The sequence below is a fragment of the Mustela erminea genome, chromosome 3 (genome assembly GCF_009829155.1).
Source record: "Mustela erminea isolate mMusErm1 chromosome 3, mMusErm1.Pri, whole genome shotgun sequence".
Classification (NCBI taxonomy): Eukaryota; Metazoa; Chordata; class Mammalia; order Carnivora; family Mustelidae; genus Mustela; species Mustela erminea.
This window is the reverse complement of record NC_045616.1, coordinates 117,883,709-117,902,413: the sequence shown is the minus strand read 5'-3', so window position 1 is coordinate 117,902,413 and position 18,705 is coordinate 117,883,709. Positions and strand designations below refer to the sequence as shown.

General features: G+C 45.6%; 1 protein-coding gene across 1 annotated transcript in view; it reads left to right on the top strand.

The window, feature by feature from the left end:
* Positions 1 to 1,879: 1,879 nt before the first annotated feature.
* SGCD (sarcoglycan delta) overlaps positions 1,880 to 18,705 on the top strand; it is a 952,032-nt gene continuing 935,206 nt past the window's right edge. The window contains exon 1 of the mRNA XM_032337204.1: positions 1,880 to 2,534. The gene's annotated coding sequence lies outside the window, so the exon portion shown is untranslated. The remainder of the gene's footprint in view (positions 2,535 to 18,705) is intronic.

The window sequence follows — 18,705 nt, the reverse complement described above, 5'->3', positions numbered from 1 at the left end:
AAGAGTTTCATTGATTTCAGCTTTACCTGCCACCACATTTCATCAAGCTTGCATCACTTGCATCTGGATAGCTGCCTTGAACTCCTAATGGTTTTCTCTGCCTGCAATTCCTTCCCTTTCTTCCCTCCCCTTTTCCGCCTCTCCCTCACCTCTTCCCCTTTTAATCCATTCTATACAGGGACATATTGATCATCCTAAAATGAAACTTTCACTATTTTCTTTTACTGCTTAAAACCCTTCAGTGACTCCCCATCACCTAGGCAAGCTCTCTGGTCCTGCCGAACTTGTTTGCTGCTCTTGTAACATGTCCTTCTTCATCTGTCTTTATGACCTCTCTCCCTCCCCATGCATGACCTCACTTTTCTTCTTCTTCTTCTTCTTTTTTAAATATTTTATTTATTTATTTGACAGATAGAGATAACAGTAGGCAGAGTAGGCAGGCAGAGAGAGAGAAGGAAGCAGGCTCCTCGCTGAGCAGAGAGCCTGATACAGGGGCTCTATCCCAGGACCCTGGGATCATGACCTGAGCAGAAGGCAGAGGCTTAACCCACTGAGCCACCCAGGCATCCCTGTGATCTCACTTTTCCGGATATCTGAATCCTTCCTATTCCTTGGGATTTTTGCTTCAGTCCTAGCTCTTTCATGAAGCCCCACCCCCCCTTTTTTGGGGGGAACCCCAGAGGGAAGGGATGTCTCCCCCCTTTGCTGATGTCTCATCACAATACTGCTGAGTATAGCTTGTGTCCTGGTATGCGGCACAGAAAGAAAGCACAGGTTTGGCAGTAGAAAACCAGGGCTAACCAACTGGATAGGTGTGACCTTGGACAAGCCATTTGTCTTTTCTGAGCTTCAATGCTTCCTTTAAAATAATGATAGGATTGGAGACAAAGATCTCCAAGTGTCTGCCCATGAACCCAGTAATGGGAACATTTTGCTAGAATTTGTTTCCCTCGAGGTCTCCGTTCCTATTCTGTAACTTTTTAAAAAGAGTAATGTTTCTTGTTGATATCAAATTATTTGTTACCATCTTTTGAAGTGTCTTTTAATTTTAAAATTCTCACCTGTACTTATTGTGTCTTCCTTACTCCTATCAGGAAGGAGGGTCATTTTATGGTTGGAGCCCGGAGGCCCAGGGAGGGCCTAAGGGCGCGCAAAGCACAGAACACAACTTGCGACCAGGGAAGGCCCTATTGATTCAGGACACTGCCTGGCATTGCTCAAACTGAGTGCTCAGTAATTATTTGTCACTTGAGTGGAGGTTGTCAAGCCCATCTTTTGCCAAGACAACTCCTTTCTCCCTGGAAGGAGGAGCCCCTTAGAGTCTGTTGGTTAACGGGAAAAGTGCTTACTCTGGGAGGAAGGCGGGGCAAGCCGGAACGAGCTCTCGCCGGGAGCCCACATATTCCCTCACTCGGTGTTTCCGAACCCCATTCTTCGCCCGGGAGAGGTGAGGGGGTTCAAGGATACTTGGAAGCTGTCCCTTTAGTGGAGACACGTAGCCGCCTCCGGCAGCGGCTCCCGGCTCCAGGCTGATCCTGCGGAGTGGAGCGCCCCCCACCCCCCACGCCCCGGGTTTCGCTCAAGCTCTCTCCGTTCTGCAAAGGGAGGAGGGAGCTGGGGGAGCCTTGCACACCAGTCTTCCCGGAGCTGCAGACGAGGAGCCCTGCGCCCTAGGGAGCCTCTCGGCGGCTTCCCCTCCTCAGCTGCGCGGGTGTGCAGGCTCTCCCCGCCACCCCCACCCGCGGCTCGCCCTTGCTCCCTCCCTCTAGCCCGGCCGGCCGGAGCGCGCACACCGGGGCTCCGGCACGTGGGCGCGCGGGAGGCGGCGGCCGCTGCTGCCGGAGCCCAAGCCCGAGCCGAGCCCGAGCCCGAGCCCGAGCCCGAGCCGGCGAGATCGCCCTCCATGCTGCGGGCTCTGCGGTCGCCTTCCGCTCAGCCCTTGGCCCAAGCCCAGCCCCGCGAGCCCAGCAAGCGGGTGAAACAGCGGAGGGGAGGAGGACTCGGACAAGAGGAGGGGCGCGGCGGGCTGGGGCGAGCCGGGCTCTAAGCAAGGGGCGCCGGCAGCCCGGCTCTTTCGCTCGCTCTCTGCTCCAGCCGCTGCTGGGGGTTCCAGGCAGCGCGATGCCGCTGTGCTCCTTCTAGGCGGCGGCCAGCAGAGGCTTCCTGCAGCCTCTCGGCCCACGCCGGCCCCCGTTCCACCGGCAAGTCCCCTGTCTATCCCAGAGGACGCGCCCGGACGCTCGAGCCGAAGCGAGCGCGAAGTCCGAAGTCCACCCCCAGCGCTGCCAACTTCCCCGGGAGCCCCTCTCCCCACTGCAGCCTGCGCCAGCCCTGGGAGCGATGCGCCCCCAGCCGGGCGGCGCGCCCTCTGCCAACTCGCCACCCATGGGATCGACTGCCCTCGGCTGCCCCGCTTGGAGCGCGTAGCCTTAGCCTCGTGGCCCAGGAGACGAGCGAGACACCCAGGCGTTTCACGGATTCCACGCGCGCCAGTCTGCTGGGGTCCCCTCCGGGGGCAGCGTTCATACCCCGGGGTGAGTAGCCCCTTCGCGGCGGCGAACCTTTCCGCCAGCTAGTTGCTTGCGGGGATGGCAGAGAGACACGAGAAAGTTGAGCCCCTTTGCACCTATCCTGGGATTTGGCAGCGAAACGCTACATTGGTTCCCCCAATCCGATTGCCTTCGGGGTTTCCCCGACTGCTCTCACGTCTGAACCAAGGAAGGAGACCCCTTACGTTTCCATAGGAGAAAGGGGGCTCCCTAGAGCAGGCCACTGACTGTTCCCCACCAGTGAGCCATTTGGGGCTTTTCTGCCGCCCGCGCATTAAGCAGACACCCAGCTAAGCGCTTGGAGATCAACTGCCGCCTGGGCGCGCTCGGAGATCATGGGCAGCCCGGGCCCCTAGGGGAGGCTAAGCGCGTTTCATTAAAGAGTAGTGACTGCTGGGATATTAAGGAAGTGTGTATGTGTGTGATTGGGAGCCGGAAAGGTGGCCATGGGAGGAGGCTCAAGGGAAATGTTTCTGTTGCTGATGAATTGGGTACACCGAATGCCTCGCGCCTCCATGAGGGTTTGTGGGCGCAAGATTTAGGGTGGCCGGACAGAGTCCAACAGGTGGCCTGCACGAGCTTCCCGTGGCCAGGCACATGGGAAGGGAACCGCAACTGAACCGCATCTAGGGGCGCATCTGAACATGGGCAATGAAATGCGCTCTGCTCTCAGGCCCGATTTGGGCTGAGTGTGTGAGGCATCCAAATGCCTCCTGTCGGAAAACAGCGGCCTCATTGTGTGCCTGACTGAGGTTTCAACTTGCAGGCAACTGAGGGGCCATTCAGCCCGAGCGACGTGGACTTGGCTGGTCCTCGGACGCGAGCCCCTGCCCTTCTTCTTCGGTCCCTGGTGGCGGGTATTCCCGCTCCCTGGGCTGGGCAGCGAGCCAGACCCCAGCATTTTGTTCCTCTTTACTCCACTAAAGGGAGGGGGAGTTGCGGGAGCACTGGGAGCCGCGCCTGAGTATATTCTTCACCTGCCTCCTGCACTTTCCTCCTGTCTCGGAGAGAGGGCTCCAGGTGGGTGGAAAGGGCGTGTGTAGGTGGTGTGCCGGGATGAGTGTGCGGACAGGTTGAGTTTGAGAGCTGCCCTGAAAGAAGCTAGAGAGAGACGAAGTGCTGCCCCCGCCCACGGAGATTGGAATTGGGAGAGGCTGTGGCTCAGCTTTGAAAAAGTTTCTTGGGAACTCGCCATCCTTTGGTGTTGTCCAATGTCCAGAATACTCTGGGTCCTTAGAGGGACTGCACTCCGGAGTTAACATCTTCTCGAGCCTGCTGTGGAACCTCTCTGCCCCTGTTTGCCCAACTGTAGGTCTGGAAAGTGATTCCTGATGATGGCAGAAACTCTGGGATTTCTGTCTATAAGGCAGGTACCTAGAGATGGGTGGCGTTGGTAGATGGAGGAGCGGCTTGGGGACGAGGTGGGGGGGGGGGTTGTCTGGAGGCTGCGTGCCAAGCGGATGCTCAATTTTTACCTAGATCTTGTCTTTTGAGGTTAATGGGCTTTGAGAAGACTGGTAGACATTTAAGATGCTGAAGCTTTCCCAACAGCCCCTTGGCGCCGCCACTCCACTGCCTGCTCTGGGTGTATGGAGCCGCGCGGATCTCAGAAATGAAGTGATCAACATTCCAAAACGCAGAAGAACCCTCCACTGCTAGCTAGGCTTGGCCCCATAACTTCCAGCCCAAAGGAAGCTCTGGGTACTGGAGCTGTTTGGCCTTACTGTTTCTACTCTGCAATCCTGTTGCATCTTCCCCAGGGTGGGGGTGGGGGGTTTCATTTCCCTGCTGCATCCTGAGAGATCCTCCTCACTGGGGCTCTCTGGCAGCAAATTTCCAAGAACTTGTAACTGGCCACAAGTGTCTTGTGGAGGGCGCCGGCTGACTGAGCGCGGGGCACAGGCTTCCTAGCCAGCAGTGTGCCCCCTGGAGGCTCCTTGTTGAGAGGGGAGCCGGGAGCTGGGCAACAAGAAGAGAAATGGGCTGTGAAGTATGGTGCTGGATAGACTGAGACACACAGACGGAGGCAGAAAGAGAGGGGAGTCCGAGAGAGACACACATATACAGAAGCAAAAGGAGAGAGAAAGAGACAAAAGAAAGCTATAGGGTAGAGGGGGCAAAAATAGGGGAGATGTGTGGAAAGAAGGAAGAAAGAGAAAATAAATCTGAAGAAAAGAGCCTGAGAACAGAAAGCATCAGGGAAAGGAATGGGAATCAGGGTGGCAGGAAAGAAAGAACAGAACAGAGGGAGGAAGTGGGGAGGCATTCTCTTGTCTTTAATTTTTACAAACCACGCTGCCATTCTAAGGAAGTTGACATAATCCACATCCTTAAGTAGCCCTTTACTAGCGTTCCTTTCTCTGGGGAGTCTTGAATTATGCAGAAATCGGACACACCGGCTTGGAACCCAGCTGTACTAGAGATGACAAGAATGAAAGAAGTTTAGATTCTTGGTAAATGCACAGACCCAGGAGCTTATTTGCCTTCCCTGTTTTTGTTTTTGCTTTTTGTTCTTTCCTTCCTGGGTAAACACAGGAGTAGGGGGGCGTGTTTCATGGACTGTGTGTGCCAATGTTTCTCTAGCCCCTGTTTATGGAAAAGTCTCCTGCATAGCATCTGAGAAAAAGCACTTACTAGACCCACTCCCTTTCGAGTCTGATCTGGCAGGCACTGGACTGTGCTACTTTTAATGACCACCCAGGCCCTCCTACAGCAGGTGACCCCTGAACTGTGCTTTTATAAGCATGGCATAGACTGTATAGTACCCTTTTCTCATTTGTTCCCGTATTTCCTCCTAAGAGGCATAGCTTTCTGCCTCCCTCCAGTAGCCCACCCTTTCCAAAACAAGCTCATTTCTTGTGAATTTCTCTTGCTAAAAGGCCAAGGCCAAGGATTGCTCAGCCAGGGTCACCTTTCCACGAACCTCATTAATCACAGGAGCTCCAGGGGACAGCGGCAAGCTCTTCTGGCTGACCTTGTCAGGGTTAGCCACGACTAACAGGTAGTGAGCGCTCAGCAGGGCTCTGTCTTGGGCACTCTCTAGACACTGCCTATTTAACAGGAAAACTATTTCATCCAAAAACTCTGCCAGAGGCACTGTTTTTATCATCAGGATTTTAGAGTTGAGGAAATGGAGACATTAGAAATGAGAGATCTATTAATGAGAAGAATTAGAATGCTTGTTATAGATATATTCATTATAATATTAAGGTAGATATTCTCATCCCAGAGAAAGTATAGCAGTTGGCCGGGGTCCAGCCGCTGGAAAGCAGCAGTGCTGAAACTGGAACACAGGTTTGGGGACTCTAATCTTAGGTCTTACTTCTGTGCACCATAATGGTTCCTAAGCCCAACACTCCGTTCCAGACCGATGGATCCAAAGATTCTTGGAGATCTTTCCTGAGGACTCTCTCCTGCTTTATCAGTGGAGGATAAGGAGAAGTGGCTGAAAAAAACAAAGACGTGATTTGCCAGACATCCCATACCAGTAGGTGCCAGAAATGGGGCCATCACCCTGAGAGCTTGGATCTCAGTCCGCCCTTGTCCCTGGTCAGACTGGTGAAGATTGCATCTGGCTGATTGTCAAGCTCACATGAATGTCTCAGTTGGAACACAAGTTCCGGCCCCCACTAGAGGCTTCCCGAATCCAAACCCTGGGGGCAAAGAGCTCATTTTCATCCATGCCCCCGGTCTACATCTGCACATTACTGTTCATCCCAGTCCTAGCTCCTGGATTCCGATGTTGTAGGCCCCTTTCAAACAGCTTTGAGAGCACGCCAAGCCCTTCCTGCTTCCATCCAAACAAATACCTAGAAAGTCATACACCCCATGTATTTGTAGATCTTGCTAATGTTCCACAGGTAAGGAAACAAGCTGGTCAACCCAGAGGCAACTTTGAAAGGTCTTTGCGAGGTATAGCGATCACCCTGATGTTTGTGGTACTTGGGTTTTTTTCCTGTGCCACGTTGGAAGCCATTTAAGGAAACATCAATTGCTCCTCAGTGCATCAGTGATGGTATTTGTACTAATATTTGACACAGAATGACACTGTGAGCCAGGCCAATGTGCTGTTGTGTCAAAAGTGTCAAGCTCCGTCTCCCAATTTAGTGGATCTTGTCGTGGTGTAAGAAAAAACCCTTTCCTCCTCTTCATTATTACATGGTTGACTCCCTCAGACGAAGTCAGTGTCTCCTGCAGGTAAAAAGGACCCGTCACACACGTTCTCTCTCTTTCTGGCCCACTTAAATTGTTTTCTCTGTGACCTCAACATCTTTTCCCTTCTATTTCATTGAAAAGTGGCCAGAGGTGCCAGACATCTTGTCCAGCAAACCGTTTTGTCATCTTTCCCTTTTCAGATCCAGATTTATTTTCTGAATCTGATGCTTTTAACCCTGACCTCTTATTCAAGGATGGTAATTGAGCCTCAGGTAGCTTTGATAAGCGATTGTCTGATAACATGTGTTTTAAATAATGACTGCCCTTCGAATAGCACACAAATCAAGGAATAACTCCATTTACAATGTCTGCATCTTTAATATCCTGGGAATGTTTTGCCATTTTCATGCTGAAAGGCTCCTTTTCTGGCATAGCTGGCAGTGGAGAAATAGAAGCTAGAAGGAAACACGGTTAGTGATTAAGACTCTGGTTTCCCATGCAGACAGCTGGGGGATCGAGGCTTACCTTCACCTTGCTAGCTGTTGTCACTGGGGTCTGCTTATTGAACTTCTCCAAGCCTTCTTCTCTTCACCTGGACATTGAAGACAATAATAGGAGGCCCCTTCTGTGTATGCTGCCAGGACTTAACTTCATCAGTGACTGAAGTGCTGAGCACAGCATCTGGCATGTGGTAAGGACTCATCTATTAGCTAGTGTTTGTTCAACATTCGTCCTGTGCCAGGCTCCATTTAACTGAGGCTGAAACTGACAACAGAGACAGAGGTTAAGGGACTTGCCCATGTATCACCCAGATCCTAAGGAACAGAGTGAGACTTGAAATCCATGTCTGTCCTTTTAAACTTCCCCACGCTCTTACCGTGGCATTGGTTTGAGTCCCTGTTCCTTTCTTACTCATGAAGAAACAGTGTTGCCTATGCCACCTATTCTGGTTTGTATTTTAATTAAACCCACTAGCCAGAACATTAAGTAGAGCAAGCCTAGGTTTGTATTTTAATTAAACCCACTAGCCAGAACATTAAGTAGAGCAAGCCTAGGGATCTTTTGAATTTGGTGGAACAATTTTTAGGCTGTTACTTCACCTCCAAATACTGGCTTTTGGTTTTCCAGTAAGAGTTTCATTGTGCGGTAAGTGTTCACAGCTAGCCTAGGTGGCTCAGTCAGTTAAGTTTCTGCCTTCAGCCTTCTGCCGGCCGTGATCCCAGAGTCCTGGGATCTAGTCCCACACTGGGCTCTCTCCAGGGGAGCCTGCTTCTTCCTCTCCCTTTGCCCTTCCCCGTGGTCCTTCTCTTTCTCTCTCTCAAATAAATAAATAAAACCTTTTAAAAAGAGAGTTTCTAGCGACTTTTGCTTGGTTAACTTTTTCTTGTTTGTAAGATCTCAGCATAGACATTGCTGCTTTGGGAAAATCTCCTTAACTCCTCAAGGGCTAGGTTAGAAGTCATTATAATGTGTTCCTCTACTTAAACTGTAGTATGCATGTCTGTTTACTTCTGTCTATATGCTACTTGGTCTACATATAAACTTCTTGAGATTAAGAATCTGGTCTTAATTGAAGTTGTTTCTATAGTGGCAGGACGGTGAAATATAGAAAACTCACAAAATAGTTTTGAAGGGCCAGCTGAACCTTTGAGCTAATTCTTGGTGGCCCAGAAAAAGTGGTCATTTTCCTTAAAAGACAAGCATCCCACCATCGGGATTGAAAATCGGGAGGTATCCTGTGTCTCCAGAGGCACCACCAGTCCTTCAGATGGGAGGGGGAGTGTAGTGGTATCAGTGGTTGTTGATTAACTACTTTGGTAGCTTTGGGCAAGTTCCATGGTGATGTTGCTTAAGATGTAATTAGAAGGGACATTCTGATTTATAAGCTAATGTGATTTTATCTGTATATTTAATTAGTTGCTCACAAAGACACTTTTGTTTCTCAGCCCAAAAGTTTTGAAAATTAACAGACTTTCAGTGTTAGAACCAAAGTTAGAGATAATTTAGTTCTACCAGCTTGTCAGAGAGAAGGGAAGATGGAGGCCAAGCATGCTTGCAAGCCTTTCAGCATGGACTCAGCCTGGCCTTTGCAAAATTCCAAGATAAAGCCCATGCTGAAAAGGAAGGAAGGAAGACTGACATGGTGTGCTGCCAGGGCAAACCCCGGATTTTAGAGAAGCTTGAGAGCGAGCCTGTTAGGTCCTATGTGGGTAAGGTCACATGGGCTTCTGGGATTCCCAGTCTCCTCTTCAAACAGGGAAAGGTGGCTTCAGAGCGATCTTCCATGGATGTTCAAGTGTGGTATTTCAAGGAGATTTAAGGACATATGGAAGTGCATTGCCAAGCCTCTGGCTGAGGGCTATTGGCAAAGTAATGGTTCAGATCAAGGCTCCCCCTTCATTCATATATATATATATATATATATATATATATATATATGCACACACACACACACATACATACATATATATAATTTTAAATTTTTTAAATTTTTTATATGTTTTTTATATATATATATTTTATTTATTTATTTATTTATTTATTTATTTATTTATTAAGATGGGGGCATAGTCCCCTTGGGACCCTTCTCTCTCCCTCTGAGGTGCTTTGGTGACTGAAAGGTCACCAGAAAGGGCCAGCCTAAATACATCCTCTGGCACAGAAACAGGTGCACTGTACTCTGACATTGTTAACACACAGATCTTTATCACATGGTGTCAATATTAGGGAAACAATAAGACACAGATCATTGGTGCAATATATTGTGGATGATCTTTGGGAAATATTATAATCAGGGGTGACAAGGCAGCAGAAACACCTCAACATAGCATGCTCCTCGCATCCCCAGGGGCTTCCCAAACCAATCCGAAGTAACAGAATTGTGATTATTCAGGGAGAAAAGGCCCCGATAAGAATTCTCTTTCTCCTCAACCATCAACAGGCTGAGGTGACTGGTGCTATTTCTGACTTGGTGTTCAGGGGCTGAGTGCTAGGGAGAGGCCCTTTCTTTGTACCCCTACCCCCAGAACGAATTGCTCCCTTTCCTGCCCCATCTGGGTTCCTAAAATCCCTCCATTAAGAGTAATTCCTGGGGCGCCTGGGTGGCTCGGTGGGTTAAGCCACTGCCTTCGGCTCAGGTCATGATCTCGGGGTCCTGGGATCGAGTCCCACATCGGGCTCTCTGCTCAGCAGGGAGCCTGCTTCCCTCTCTCTCTCTCTCTCTCTGCCTGCCTCTCCATCTACTTGTGATTTCTCTCTGTCAAATAAATAAATAAAATCTTTAAAAAAAAAAAAGAGTAATTCCTTTGGGCTTCAGATAATTTTGAAATTTTTCTGTGGTCCTCTATTAAACCGTGAAAGTTTCTGAGTAGGGTGTCGTTTAGCTACCTTAGTTGTCTGACCTCAGCAGAGTCATTTTGATAGGCACTGAGGATAAATCCTACCATCACCACCACCGCCACCTATTACTAGGACTTCTTCTATTTCCTCTGGTACCATTGCCATGTGTATTAGGTCCTACCGTGTACTGACATGGTCCTGGGTTCCTTCCATGTTTTTCTCATTTCTGTGCCCAGGAGCCAGTGCCTATAGTTATGTATACAGGAATCATGATATTACCATAGAGAGGATAAATATGCCGAAAAATTGAGGCAGGATACAACTACAATAGTAAAGGAAAAAAAAAAAAAAAAGGTAGTCTGAGCAGGAACATATTGGGGAACAGCAGTGCAAAAGGGGCAGTTTGAGGGTTAAGGTTAATATGTATCTTCACTGCCCACAGTGCAGAGCAAGGCTTTGAACCCAGACTTTTCTTTTCTTTTCTTTTTTTAAAGATTTTATTTATTTATTTGACAGACAGAGATCACAAGTAGGCAGAGAGGCAGGCAGAGAGAGAGGAGGAAGCAGGCTCCCCACTGTGAGCAGAGAGACCGATGTGGGACTCGATCCCAGGACCTCAAGATCATGACCTGAGCTGAAGGCAGAGGCTTAACCCACTGAGAAACCCAGGCACCCCGAACCCAGACTTTTCTTATTTTCACAGGGAATACTGTTTCCAGTTGACTTAGAAAAACTCTGGCTTGAAAGGAGCTTAGGGAACATCTCTCTTGTCCTGTGGCTTTCAAATGACTGTAATGGACATCAGGAAACATATTTTAAACCATGCTTATCTAGTACGTAGCCACGCACAAGTGACACAGAGGTTTAAAAGAACACCTTTACTAGGTTTATTTTCTGATATTTCTTATTTTGTTCTATTCTATGACTTCACACGTATCCACGTCCAGACACACCATGCTCACAGATATAATTGAAACACCAGTTTCAAAAAATAATATTTACCCTTACTATGGGTGATATACTCAGATGTTTTCCATTCTATTCTAGTTAATTATTAAAAAATTATGCTGTGACCCACAAAATTAATTTCATGACTCTAAGGGTGTGAAGCCCACAGTATGAAAAATACTTACCTAATCGGTAAACATAGATTTTTAGAGGTGAAGAAAAGGAGGCCTGGGGAGGTAAAGGCATTTTCCCCTGGTCCAAGGTTGGGTGGCAGGCTAGGGATGGCGGCGTCAGACCCAGGCTGCCAGTGTCCACTCTGACCTCTGAGTAGAAGCATCTTTGGCTTTGAATGCTGGGCCATTACTTAGCTTCAGTGTGATAGCAGATGGTTATCACTGAGGTTGGGAATAAACAATTGTGTGTTACTGAGACTTCTACCAGATGCTCTCTAGGAGATAGCTGCTAAAAGAACCTTCCACACAGAAGAGAGAGCAAGTACACAGGCCCTGAGGAGGGACTGTGAGTTCACAAAGGAGAACCAGCAAGGAGGCGAGTGGTGCTTGAAGTAGAGACTGTAGTAGCTCATGTTTTCCTAGGAAAAGAGATGCTTAAGGCCAACATGTACGTATGTGGCAGAAATACAATGTTCCATCGAAGATTTGAAGAAGGCTATCTGGCTATTTCTCAACTACAAGAAAGAGATTTATTTTTCTTTATGTAAATATACAGAGTTCAGGATTTTTCACTGAAACTCTCTTACCTATAGCCCTGGTGTCTGAAAGAAGCAGTTGTAGCCAATAAACAATTGTTCAGTGAAGGAACATACAGTTGAACAAATGAATGAATGAGAGTGAACTCACTGGTTTGGCTAGTGTGAAAACAGTGCAAGAGCCTGAGGCAGCTCGCTCCTGATGGGCAGAGAACTCAGTGACATTTGTCAAAGAAGCTGGTTTCCTCTTTTCTTTTCCTCCTCCTCTTCTTCTTCTTCTTCTTCTTTTTAGTTTTTATATAATATTCAGGGATTCGTCAGTTGCATGTGACACCCAGTGCTCATGGCATCATGTGTCCTCCTTAATGCCCATCACCCAGTAACCCCCCCACCCCCAGCCTCCCTCTTTGCAACCCTCCGTTTCCTTTGTTTCCCAGAGTCAAGAGTCTCTCTTGATTTGTCTCCCTCTAGATTCTTCCTCATTCAGTTTTCCCTCCCTTCCCCTATTGTTCTCTGCACTATTCCTTATGTTCCACATGTGAATGAAACCCTATGATAATTGTCTTTGTCTGATTGACCAATTTCACTTAGCATAATCCCCTCCATTTCCATCCAAGCTGATGCAAATGGTGGGTGTTCATCCTTTATGGTTTTATTTTATTTTTATTTATTTATTTATTTTATTATTTATTTGACAGACAGAGATCACAGGTAGGCAGAGAGGCAGGCAGAGAGAAAGGAGGAAGAAGGCTCCCCACTGAGCAGAGAGCCTGATGCGGGGCTCTATCCCAGAATCCTGAGATCATGACCTGAGCGGAAGGCAGAGGCTTTAACCCACTGAGCCACCTAGGCACTCCATCCTTTATGGTTTTAAATGGTCAGTTGGGAATATCCATACCAGCCAAAGGAGGGAGGAAATTTTACTTTGTACTCGAAGTTGTAAATTTTTGTCAGTTTCCACTGTTTTGAATGAAACAGAATGAAATGAACAGCCTGGAGAGTTAATCCCAGGCAGGTCTCCCCTTCCCACTCTGCCTCCTGAAGCTTTTGGTGTGCTTGTCTCCATCAGCTCAGAGAGAGGGAGAGAGAGAGAGAAGGTGGACTGTATCAAAATGCTTGAAATGTATTAGTATATATTTTTTTATCAACTGACATATTTTTAACAGCAAAAGTATCTCTTAATTCTTAGCAAGATCTTTATTTTTATACATCATAGTGAAGAGTGTTGCAGAACAGTGTAGAGTAGGATTACTTGATTTTGAGAAAATATTTATATTGGATGTTTTCTGTGCATTTATTTTTGTTCACAAAATAAAATAGCGATGAAGAATGCTATCTGTTGGGGTGGGAGTGGTTCTTTTTCAGATGCAAAATCCCTCAGACTGACATCCTTTTTGTATGGGAATTGGACCAGCCGGCTTGGAAAGAGGGCAGTTGGGATAATATGATAAACCAGCCCACACGTTCGATCTTAGCTCATCAAGGCTGCACCAGGATTGACATTTTCGTACAGTATGGCTTGATGCTCTGATTACAAATTGGTCCTGAGTAGCTAGATTCTTTGTAATTTTATTCACTAAGGGACGGTGCTTGTATCATTAGGTCTGTTTTGCTTTTGAAATCTGGAGGAGGAAATAGAATTCTGGTTCCCATCTCTTGCTTAGGAATGTGATAGAGGCGGAGACTCCTACAGGAACAAATGCTATTTATTATATGCAAAATTAAGAGTTTCATTTTCCCTTAAGGCAGTGGTGATAACACTTCCCCTCCCACTTCCTCCAGGAAGTTTTGCTGTGAACAGCTTAAATTGTAGTTTTAAGAAGGGTATTGGGTTTTGCTATTTCTCCTCATTGATTTTACTTATAATAAATGGATCAATTATTTTGGAAAAGAGAGGGTCTGTAATTTTATCTCTCTTGTGGTTGTTTTCAAGAATCCTGTTTTTTTTTTTTTTAAGATTTTACTTATTTATTTGATAGAGATCACAAGTAGGCAGAGAGGCAGGCAGAGAGAGAGAGGGAGAGAGAGAGAGAGAGAGGAGGAAGCAGGCTCCCCGCTGAGTAGAGAGCCAGATTCGGGGCTTGATCCCAGGACCCTGGGATCATGACCCGAGCTGAAGGCAGAGGCTTTAACCCACTGAGCCACCAGGCGCCCCAAGAATCCTGTTTTTAATTCAATTGTATGAACTTTTTTTTTTTTTTTTAAACACATGAAATTACAAACAATTATTTTTTGGTCAAGGACCTTTTGGTGCTTGGGGTTCTGGGAGAATAGAAGACAAGTAAAGACAATGTTTTCTGTCTTTGGGGAACCTAGAGAAAGCACGTACTTACTCAGAGCAGACTGAGAATAATAAACGATTGTGTGTCATTAAGACTTAAACTGGATGCTGTAGAGGGTGAATCCCCAAAGATCCAGAGAAGGAAGTGATTCAGTAGGAGGGACATAATCGGATGACATTTCCAGCATATCACCAGAGAACCTTCATATAAGGGAGAGCGAACATAAGATTTTTATTTATTTATTTGACACAGAGAGATCACAAGTAGGCAGAGAGGCAGGCAGAGAAGAAGGGAAGCAGGCTCCCTGCTGAGCAGAGTGCCCTATGCTGGCTAGATCCCAGGACCCTAAGATCATGACCTGAGCCAAAGGCAGAGGCTTTAACCCACTGAGCCATCCAGGTGCCCTGAGCGAACAGTTTTTCTATGACTCTGATTACATCAACTGAACTCTTACAACATGAAATTAAAAATAAGTACCTTACGCTTTCATTTGGCAGACTATCTCAGAGGGTCCATGTGCTTTAAAATACCTAGATCATGGTTCAACCTAGGTGTCAAGGCACTATTAGATTTAGAGTAAGGAAGTCTCTAATCCTCCAAGTACCCACCCCCAAACCCCAGAGAAAACAGTAACAAACCTTGAGCAGAAACTCAGGTAGGAAGTAATAAGGGAGGAACAAGTGAGAAAGGCCAGAATTGTTTTGAGGCAAATACTTACATAGTTGTATACCTGAGAAGCAATCAGCCTTGAGTATGCCATTTGGAAACCAGAAGGCAGGGAAACTGAACTTGACTCCTGCATGAAATCAGGACCCGGAATGGGACCAGGTGATCCTGGGTTGGGAGCCTCCCATGGTTTCCAGCAAAAGCAACCACAGAGCCTGTAGGAGGAAAGCATACCCTATAGGAGATTGTAGGAATCCCACAGGTAAAGATTAAAAAAAATGATCCCACAATCAAAGGTAATAAAAATACGTAAGAAAACCAGCCATTACTAATCAGGGATAGCATAAAGAAAACCACAGAAAACAGACCTAATCCCCTGAGATTTTTACTTACTGGAATTATCACATATGGAATATAAAATAAAGAGGTATGGATCCTTAAAGAAATTAAGTTGGTTATTTAAAATGTTAACCTGCAATGACAGATTAAGTTTGTTATATGTTTAACCAGAACCCTGGAAAGGGAGCAAAATGGAGGAGACACAGCATATGGAGAGAAAATGTCTGGGAATTTTCTAAAACTGACGGATGATTTCAATCCACAGGTACAGCAAGTACAGGCAAGATAAATAAAAAGAATGAATCCATACGTAGACTTGCTGTAGTGAAATTGCAAAACATAACAAAACATAAACACAGAATGAGAAGGTCTAGAAGCATCTAGAGAGCAAAGGCAGATCATCTACAAAAGACCCACAATTAACATTGACAGTGTGCTGTTCACACCGGGAATAGTGTCTTCAAAGATTTGAGAGAAAATAACTGGGACGCTACACTTGTTTCCCTTCTAATAATAAGAACAAAATAAAACACATTTCCAGACAAATGGCACTTCGCTGCAGCAACTACAAAAGAAAAGTAATCCCAAAAAGAACCCTCTCTCTTTTTCTCATCAGTCTCATTCAAGCCTTATCGATTTTATTAGACATTGCCAAAAAAACTGACTTTACAGATCCTTTATATTTTGTTCTTCAAAAGATACATAAAATGAAGAGCTAAAACACAAACTGGAAAGTTGGGTTTTTTTTCAATATATGTAAGTGATGAAGTAATGAGTACAATATGTAAAAAGTTACTGCAAAAGAACAAGAGTAAAATAACCTAATGGAAAAATGGTTACAGGGCTTCAATAGGAGTTACTCTGAAAAGGAAGAGCATATGATATAGAGATGTGTGAAAAATTGCAAAATCTGATTAGTAATCAGGTGAATGAAAAATGAGTCATCGGTAAAATATTGTTTATACTTGTTAGGTTAGGAAAGATGAAGATATCTGAAAATAGGAAGCATTGGCGAGAACTTCAGCACGTTGTTTTGAGAGTGTGGAGTGCCCATCATTTAGAAATTTAGTGTTTTCTTGTGAACTCAGACATTGGTGTACTCTGCACAATTCTGCTACTTCCAGATACTCTTGTACATGTGATGCAGTTGACACATACCATAAGATTCATAAAAGCATTGTTTATGATAGTAAGAAAATGGAAATAACCAAAATGCTTATTGTTAGGAGGGTGAATAAATAAGCCGTAGGAAATTTATGCAGTGGATGATATGGCAGAAAAAACAAGATGGGTCTTGGGATAGAGATGAGTCTTGGGCTCAAAACACTGAATAATAATTACATTACTTATGGGATGATATTATTAATAACATTTTTGCCTTTTGCTCAAAAATAAGCAACACTAAACTTTTGTTGTTTGTACCTGTGTGATATCTTTTACATATATATTTAAGAAAAAGGAAATATAAAGTTAAAAGTAGTGTATGACAATGGTCTCCTTGAGGGGGCAGCAGAAGGATGTAAGGGGAAAGGTGCATGACCAGTGGAGTCCGGAGATGGCCTGACTTCTAGAAGCAGAGGGTTTAGGGATTTGGCTGCCCTTTGCCTGAGGAAGTGTGGTTATTAGAATAGATTGACTTTGGGGGCACCTGGGTGGTTCAGAGGGTTAAGCCTCTGCCTTTAGATCAGGTCATGATCTCAGGGACCTGGGATCGAGCCCTGCATCGGGCTCTCTGCCCAGTGTGGAGCCTGCTTCTCCCTCTTTCTCTGCCTGCTGCTCTGCCTGCTTGTGATCTCTGTCTCTCTGTCAAATAAATAAATAAGTAAAATCTTAAAAAAAAAAAAAGAATTGTTTGGCTTTGGGCAAGAGAGACTCTCCCTTGATTAGCTGGCTTTTAGATTTTGCTTGGTCAATTTGTATGAGCTTAAAACCAGTTCCTTGCGCTAATGGATGCAGAATTATCAATCTTTTCCTGGGAGGGTCTGGATCTTTTATTCTCCCTTGTAAAGTAAGTCTTATACCTTCCATTTTAAAGGTGTCGTGGTTAACCATTTGCTCAAGAGTTGACAGTTCCTTAGTGGGAGAACTGGGATTTGAACCTCTGCACTCCCACTTCACAGTCTGCCATAATACAAGGTATATTATATTATATCTGAAGTATAGCACATATCATATTCCATCTTATAAAGTTATAGTAAGGTTATCCTGATTAGAAGTCTTAGGACTTTTCCCTACCTTGCTGAAGCTATCTTCACTAATGTCACTTGGTAAACTGGCTATAGTTATGCAAACCAGAGGCCCAGGCACTCCCTAACATTTCTCAGTATTTCCCCCTACCTCTCATCAGCCAGAGTCTTACCATTCCTAAACAACTTGACCATTTACCTCGGTCTTTAAGAAGGGCAGATCTGATCCTGTCCCTTCTTGGCTGTCTTAAACTTGTCTTGTTCTTTTCATTCTGTCTTAAGGTAAGAATCGAATCCTTCCCCTACTTCTCCATCTTAATGCACACCTGTCTTCCCCTCCCCCCGGTTGGGTTGACCTTTGGGGTTTTTTCTGGGCACAGGGCCTTTCTATGTGCCCTTTGATTTAAAAATCAAACGCTTGACTATGTTAGCCAGTACCCTCCCTGGTTATGGTAGGTGGTCCACAAACCTTCAGGTCATGCCTCCTAAATTCTTGACGATTTTAGCTCCTGGTTGGCTCTTTCACTTTAATTAAAATATAACTTTGGTCATAATTCTTGATGATTGCTGTTTCTGTGCAGATAATTTCCCCCAATTCCTGGTCAGATCATTAGCTTCTCCTCCTTCAGTGAGTGATCTTACTCTCTACCTCACCTTGTCTGACTGCTACCCTGGACCTATCCTAGGTTTCTGGTTCTCCAGAATCACCTGGAGGACGTTTTAAATTTTAGCATGCTGGGCCCCACGCTTAGACCTAGTAAATCTGGAGTAGGGCTGGAGAATTTATATTCCTAACAGCCTCAGAGTGATGCTGATGTTGCTAATCTGGGGACCACAGTTCCAGAACTGCTGAGTTACGTCTCGTTCTTGCAAACAACTGCACTATTTCCATGATCCGAGTTCCAGCACCTTCTCTCTAACTGCCACATTGTAACTCTGCAGCTCACTTTTCCTACTTGTAGTAGCTTCACTCCAATGATTCTTTGACAATCCCTGTCTCTAATCAGATGTACAAAAATGGAGAGTTTTGTAACAATCCAATGCATGTGATGTATGCAGCAATTAGGATGAGTCATTCAGGAGTGGTGTTATTTTCTCTGTGTCAAGTTTGTTTGAAATTTCTGGAAATTGCCAGGGTTCTACCTTCTTTTCTCCATATATATATTAGTCTAACTTAAAAAAAAAGGGGGAATTGTTAAGCTCCAGTAGGCCGATGTTATAAAGCAGATGTAACATATATTAATAAACTTGGTTCAACTTAGGGATAAACATGTTAAACCAATACATATCCATACACACAATTTACTGTTGGATTTTTATTGTTTCCATCAGGCCTTATTTGATTTCATCTGTGTTCCTTCACAATACAGGTATTTCACATATTTATCACATTTGTTTTTATTTTAAGACAATACCAGAAGCCATATTACTCGCTTCCCGAGATGAATGAGAAGACCATCTGTGTGTTGGGTGATGGTATCTTACATTTACATGTGTTGTGGTGTTGCTTGCACAAAGGATTTCACATCATT